Consider the following 7845-nt stretch of genomic DNA (forward strand, 5'->3'; position numbering starts at 1 on the left):
GTCTGGGGAAAGCCTACAGGAGAAGCAAGGTAGAAAGCAGCTCAGGGAAGTGGCAAGGGATTGGGAGGAACTGGTTCATACAGGGGTTCCTGGGCTGGAACCCAGAGGAGTGGGTGGGTCTGGTTTTTCCTACAGGAGAGGGGACGGTAAAGACTTCAGAAGAAAGGGGTCATGGGACTGTCAAACCTTTGCTAGGGTCACTGTTCTCAGAAGGCAGAAAACCAGGCACAGAACTGAATGATTGCTGGTGGGAAACTGAGTCAGACTTGCTGCAACACTGCACATGGCTATGAGAGGGTGGCAGCTGGGCAAGGCAGCCCTGGACATTGCTGTTCAGCTCTGAAAAGTGACTGGAAAAATGGTACTTTCTTATTCAATAGATCTGCTCCCTGTGTGCTTTCACTTGTATCTGCTTATTTTACTGACAAAAGTAAGGTTTTTTTTGTCCGCTTTTACCACACTGATGGATACAGCATAAAAATGTAGACAGATAAACCTGCAGAGCAAATTCTGCTAAGAGAGTGAGCTAGATTTGTGTGCATCAGCAACAAAATTGTTGACTCAATTCCAAACATTACACCTGTGCAAACCCACAGATGGGCGTGGTGTTGCACAGATGTCACTGAGGGAACAATTTCAAGACAATGGAGTAGCATGGGTTTCACTGAGTGGGAAAACTTGGCCTCTAGGTCTTTTTCCACTGGTGAGGTGTGCAAATAGAAAAGAGATCAGCTCGTTTCTAAGATGGTTGGTTGATTTTGCAGAGTTTGTGGTGGTACCAGAGTGGCATGAGACATTGTCACAAGCCTGCACTTAAACACAAACAGCCTTAGGCCTTGAGTACACATACAATTTGTATCACTATAATAGCCCTCTAGTATGGATGCAGTTGTACTAGAATAAAGGCACTTTTAAATATTGCATATTCTCCTATGGGAAGGGGAATAAACTACTCAGGTGTTAGGCACCTTTATATTGGTTTAACTGTATACATATTAAGGGTTGTATTGGTATAACTATTTCCGTAAAACTCCCGCACTCCTGACATAATTACATCAGTAAATATCTGCGTGTACTCCAGGCTTCAGTTGTTGATATTCAGTGATGCAATACAAGGAAACTCCATTTGGGGTTTCTGGCAACAGAGCACTGTTGCAAGATTCTAGTAATGGGATACAGGATCACCAGAACTCTTCCATGAGATTTTAGTTATATTCTTATTTTGTTGTAAATGTCATTTTGCTAGGAATGTGGTTGAGCTTGAATGTTGCTGACAGAAGTAATTCTCTCTGTTTGTTTTGTTAGAATTCCCACTGCTAACTAACTAATTAAGTGTTCTTTTGAAACAATCTCTTTCCTATCCCAACAATAACTGCAGACTGAGGCAGCTGCTGAAAATAACACACAGTCTTGCACTGCAGGGATTTCCAGGAGCTTTGCATTCCAATACATTATTTCCTACCATGAGCAACTCTGAGAACTTGCTGAAAAGTAACACTTTTCAATGTCTCCTACAACAAAAGTCTTATTGTTTTTAAAATATCTATAACACAATATAGGGTCACACTTTCTATAAAGGACACACTCATGAATGGTTTATAAAGAATTAATAAACAATCAATAGATATTTTAATAATGGTTATTCAGTTGTGTTAGAGTCCAACAGGTCAATAGGTGGCCAGAAACCATCCATACCACCATTTCCTAATGTGGCTATAATCGTTTAGAATAGAGGTTCTCAGACTGTGGTCCATGGACCACCAGTGGTCCACAAGCTCTATTCAGTTGGTCCGCGGATAGTTCCCTCTAAGGTGCACACCTGGGCGGCAGCACACAAGAGAATGAAGGGCCACTCACCTAATTAATGGAGCCGTGCAGGCATGGCTCCACTAATTAGGTGCCTGGACCCTGGAGAAGATGCACATGTAAGGTGAGGTAGTGGCCTTAGGAGGAGTAGGGGGTAGGTGGGAGGGGGCAGTGGGGTGAGAAGACGGGGTGGGGGGAATTTGGGACGTGCAGGGCTGCAGTGGCCAGAGAAAGAGGTGACTTTTCCCAGCTCCATGGCTTTCTTCCCAGCCTCAGCTCTATGGCTGCTTTGGCAGGGGAGAGACCCTCCTCCTTCCCAGCCGCAGCTCGGGGGCTGCCGTGACGGTTGAGAGAGGGCACATCCATTGCATTAGAAAGGTAAGACTACTAATATTAAAATATGAGTTGTGTGCTTTTATTTGTAGAACAAAACAAGTTAATTATTATTAAGGTTTTTTAATATAGCACTTTTATCCAAAGCACTTGACAATAGTTAAGTAACAGTACAAAAAAGATTTGGAAAGCTCATTAAGTGGTCCACCGAGATCCTCAGCAATTTTCAAGTGGTCCATGGAAAAAAAAAGATTTAGAACCACTGGTTTAGAAAACCATTCAGTCAGAATATCTAGTTCTGTTGACAGAAAAATGCTTCATGAAATTGGACCAATTTTGCTAGAATTTATTTTCAGAAGGAAATTGGCGGTGGGGTTGAGGAAGGGAGAGTTCCAACAATGTCAAAAATGAGATGTCATTTCTTTTCTTTTAAAACCACTTTTTGTTTTGAATTTTACTTTGTGTTATATATTATAATGAGCAAAATGAAACAATAAACTTATAAATAAAACATTTTGATCAACCTGAATTGAATTTTTTTTCAGAATTTTCCATCATTATACATTTTTAGTTTTTGCTCCAATTCGGAACAAAGACATATTTTTAAATCTCAAAATCCTTTGCTAAATGGAGCTTCCATCCTCCACACAGCTCTGCTTATAACACCTATTAATTATTTATTGAAGCTTATTATAAACTATAAACATATCCTTGATAGGAAGTGCCACTAATATAGTTTCTTGAATTGTAGATTTTATTCCACTGGGAAGTGTTCTCCACGTTTTATTTGGGTTCTGATCTTTGAGCTAACAGGTGGAATAGTTTTTTCTAATGTTCTGATAATAATCCCTGGTTGTGTAAGATTCCTCCAAAGATTAAGCAAATAGAAAAGATGGAAATGTACATCCATGGCTGTGCAGAGTGGGTTGATTGACGGCAGATCTGTGTTTTCTCTGGATTAACTGGTAACTGACAGTTCTCAATCTCTGATTCAAGTGCATCAGTTTTGAAATAATGGTTTGTGAGATACAAAAGTTTGGAAATGTGTTGGCAGCCACTGTACTATATATATTAAATACATTCATACTAATAGTTATCAATTAACAATAGCCTGTCATATCCTGAACAAACCTTACGGAATTAAGATAAACTTTATTGAATTACATTAAACCTTATTAAATTGGGGTTAATATCTCTGGGGTACAATGTATGAAAAATGTAATTGTGTATGTGGTGTTGTGGCTTTGTATGTACCTCCTCTAGTAGGGACGGGGGCATGGTAATTTACTTCCTCCTTTATCGACCGTTTGAAGCCACCCCCTTGGGGAGATAGGCATGTACTAGTTCAAACTGGATTCTTCAGAGACCAACAGACAAAGGAAAGATTTTTGAATAAAAAGCCTGAGTTTAGGCTGGCTCAGGGACTTCTTTTTGACGCAGCAAAAGGACAGGACCCTTGGGCCATGGAGGGCCCCAATCCTTAATGGAGGATAGGAATGATTTGGCCTATTGAGGCCTCATACAACAACTGCGTGCTTGTTGAGAGCTGAAGCTATGATGAATTTGTGACCACAAAAAAAAAAAAAACTGCATGTATGAACCATAGGTTCTTTTATTTTTTTTCTCTGTAATGGTTTACCTTAAGAATAAAGTAGATTTGCTTCGAAAGAACAGTGTGGTAACTTGTAGCAGTAGCAATCCTTCTGATATCAGTCACTGAAGAGAAAGCAAGCAGGTCTACATAGGCAGACTGTTTGTGCTGGGAATAACACAGTGAAGGCAAGAGAATTGTCCTGCCTGGAAATACCCCAGTCAGAAGCAAGAAAGATTTGAGTCTCCACCCACAAGAGGCAATAGCTGGAAGCTGAGTGTGTGTGCCCTTACTGGACTGCTGAGGAGAAATACAGGTGCAGTTGCCCAGAACTGTGGTACACACTACCAACCATGATTAGCTACATACATTGTGCATTCTCATCTACATGCTGTTTAAAACTTGGGTCAACAGTGGACTTGAGCCATAAGTCACAGAGGTCAGAATGGAAAGGAGTACTTGTGGCACCTTAGAGACTAACCAATTTATTTGAGCATAAGCTTTCGTGAGCTACAGCTCACTTCATCGGATGCATACTGTGGAAAATACAGAAGATGTTTTTATACACACAAACCATGAAAAATGGGTGTTTATCACTACAAAGGGTCAGAAAAGAGGTCAGAATGTGTGCTTCCATTGACTTCAGTGGGCTTTGGATCAAACCCTATCTGCAGATTAAAACTGTCCATAACAAAGTGTCTCTCTGAGTCTTGCATAACTCAAGAAAGCTAGGTTAAATAGGAAAGAAACAAGGACAAAAAAAATCTAATGAACTCTATTTACATCCTTTGGGAAAATGCCTGTGGCTATTTAAAAAAAAAAGCCAATATTGTTCTGATTTGTCATCTTTTGTTGTCTTGTCTAGTTTGGAGTTATGTCAAATCTTGTCCAGTGCTGTCTTATCTTGCTCCATTCAGCATTATGTATAGAATCTCTTAGGACTAATAAATGACCACTCCTAATATCTTCCTCCAATGACAAATGTTCTAGCATAGTAATAAATTCTATAGTCTGATTTAATTTGATATTATATTAAAATGTTAGGATTTTACTAAACACCAAAGAGAGATACTTATCTGTTATGAATACAGAGACATAAATTTTTCACCTCATCTATGATCAATGACCAATGTAACCTTTATGCCATTGTTGCTATGCTCTCAATAGACACAAAACAGTGCAAAACAAATTCTGAATCTCAATCCTTCCTGCCCCATCAGATGTCATTTAGGTCATGAACAAGGCTCCACTATGCCTGTCTATTCTGCGCCACTCTTTGCATGTCGTCTATAAATGATAAACAAAAAATAAATGTTTGAAATTATAATTATGAACAGTATTCATCTAATTTCTGACATCAACATCATGATTGTTCTCACTGCAGTTGACTTGCATCACATAATTTTGTCCATCTGTCTGAACTATTCTAGTTTAATTGCATATTGCTGCACCATTTGACATTAATCCCACTCTCTTCTCCCCCCTGACCCTGTCCCCACCCCCAACACAGTTTCAGCCTTCTCTTCTTGGCACCAAACAACATTTATCTGGTTTGATTCCTGTTGTAAACACCCCAATTCATTACCTTGAACAGTTATTTTAGAAACTATGGCAAGGATTTACAATGACTTTTGATTCACTACACTATTTATATGCTCCTCTTCCACTTACGTCATGTCACCTGTAGTTATAGTACATACTTTCCTTTTATAATGGACAAGAAACAAAATTGTATTTTGGTCTTCAACATAGCTTTAAAATAAAAACCCACTGTGGTGAGAAAACATAAAAATTTATAGATGCAACTAATCTTAAAATGTAGTAAGAAAGTAAAGGGGGAAAGTCCATTTAGCAGCTAGGTTAGCATAGTTCCTGGTTATAAGTTAGCTGGCTCCTCCTGCCTCATATTACAGACTCTCTATCTAATAACAAGTAGTACTTTGAACTTCCATAGCAGCTATTCCTTTTAATCTGGTTTTTGTTGTAGCTTTCAGAGTACAACTGTTTATTAATGCAATCACATACCAGAAAATATTGCTTGCCTTGCTCTTTGTACTGATCTAGTGACCAAAAGCCCCAATCAGAATTAGGGTCCCTTTGTACAAACACATAGGAAGGCAAATTCCCTGATGCAAAGAACTCACATTCTGAGGGCCCAAGCCCATTGAAGTCAATGGGAGCCTTTCCATTCACTTCAGTGGCTTTGGAATAGGATCCAAAGTCCTTTAAAACGCTCCATACAGGTTCAGAAGATCCACCAACATGAGCTCATTGCAGGATCAGGTCCTCAAGACCCGATGAGTGAGTGTGTTAAACACTAGGGGGGATGATAAGAGAAACAGAAAAGAACAAGTGGTTCCATAAATAAGCTGTGTGCGCAACTCGATTGCTCTGTATTATTGTCATTTAAAATAAAATACACACAATTAAATATCAGCACACCCCATTCCCAGCAATTCCAGCAGACCTTCTACCTAGCCATTATCAGTTGGCGTTTTCCTGCAGATAGCATAGTAAAAGTGAAACTTGACGTGAACAGGGCTCCAAATGGCTGCCATGATCTGGCTGAAGGACCTGGACAATAGATTTGTGCAGACTCTTGGACTCTATAGTCCTTAACTCCTGTTGAATCCTGATACAGGACTGAAGGATTTTGCCTTCACACCTTTTGCTATTTTTCCTCTTGTATTTTTTTTTAGCATGATTGAGTTAGTCATACTGCTCCTGAAAGATACATACGATATCTCACTTATCAACATGATGGTCAGTAGCTACTTTTCATAACCTTTATCTGCACCATGAAGTAGGTGTCACTATGCGGGTAGAGTCCATTTCTCCTATTTCCTGTTTAATACTGTTCCTTTCTATGCTTAGAATTTCAGAACCCCTTTATAAAAATAGTTTAAAAAGAAAATACATATTCCAAAAGAGCTGTGCACTCTATCTTGTCAACGGATGCATCCCATTGACTGGGATAGCATAATACAAAAGCCCTATGACCTCTGTGAACAGATTTCATAATGGAGCCCTTGTTGTTAGCAGTTCCCATCTCTGAACCAATATAATAAGTAAAACTATGATAAAATTTCATAAGACATATATAAAATACATAAATATTTAAGTATTATATAAACTCTATTTCATGTATACAGCAGTATTTAAGTATTATATAAACTCTATTTCATGTATACAGCAGTATTTGGATGAGTTATGTAGTATAACTGAAAAATATTTATTTACTTTACAACAGGCTGGCTTATTATCATTATTGCTTCATTATTTCCCTGTACTCCCCTGTCTGTCTATATTCATTTGTTGTCTTATACTTAGATTGTAAGCTTTTTGGGCCAGAGACTCTCTGTGTTGTACAGTACCTAGCACAATGGGTACCGGGTCAATGCCTGGAACTCTTAGGAGCTACGGCAATACAAATAATAAATCCTGACCATTGTGCTTTGTGGTGTAGTTTTTTTAACTGGCTATATCAAATCATTAATAATTTACTTTTTTGTTATATTACAATAATTTGTAGTGTTATTGATTACCATGATGCTTGCATGTATTACTGGTATATTTGATTTTGGGTACTAGGGCCTTGATCCTGCTCCCACTGAAGTCAATGGGTTTTTTCTGCAATTTTTTGGAATAGGTCAGGATCTGGCCCTAGATTTGTAATAATTTGGCTCAATGTAATTAAGATGTTTTAAATGGTTTTGGCACTTCATTGTTGATTCACCTGCTGTCACTGTTGAGCTGTTAATACTTCCTATCTTCAAATACAATGAAGATGATTTAAATTTAATGGTGCAAGAATGGTCTGGAAATGGGACTAAAGCCATGTTTACACTAGAATAATAGCCTCAGATGTAGCTGCATCAGTGTATACCCCTAGTATAGACATAGTTTGCACCAATGCATCATACCCCAGTTTCACTTGGTGCAGCTACTCATGTGGGTAAGATGGCAGTATAGACAAAGTTTGAGTCAGCAGACCTAGGGTGAAATCGTAGGCTCACTGAAGTCAAAGGGTGCTTTGTCCTTGACTACAGTGGAGCCAGGATTTCACCCCTGGTTTCTTTGTCCATTGTACCATTGAATCACAGGGTTTAATCTCA

Source organism: Lepidochelys kempii, chromosome 2, assembly GCF_965140285.1.
Source record: "Lepidochelys kempii isolate rLepKem1 chromosome 2, rLepKem1.hap1, whole genome shotgun sequence".
NCBI classification, from domain to species: domain Eukaryota; kingdom Metazoa; phylum Chordata; order Testudines; family Cheloniidae; genus Lepidochelys; species Lepidochelys kempii.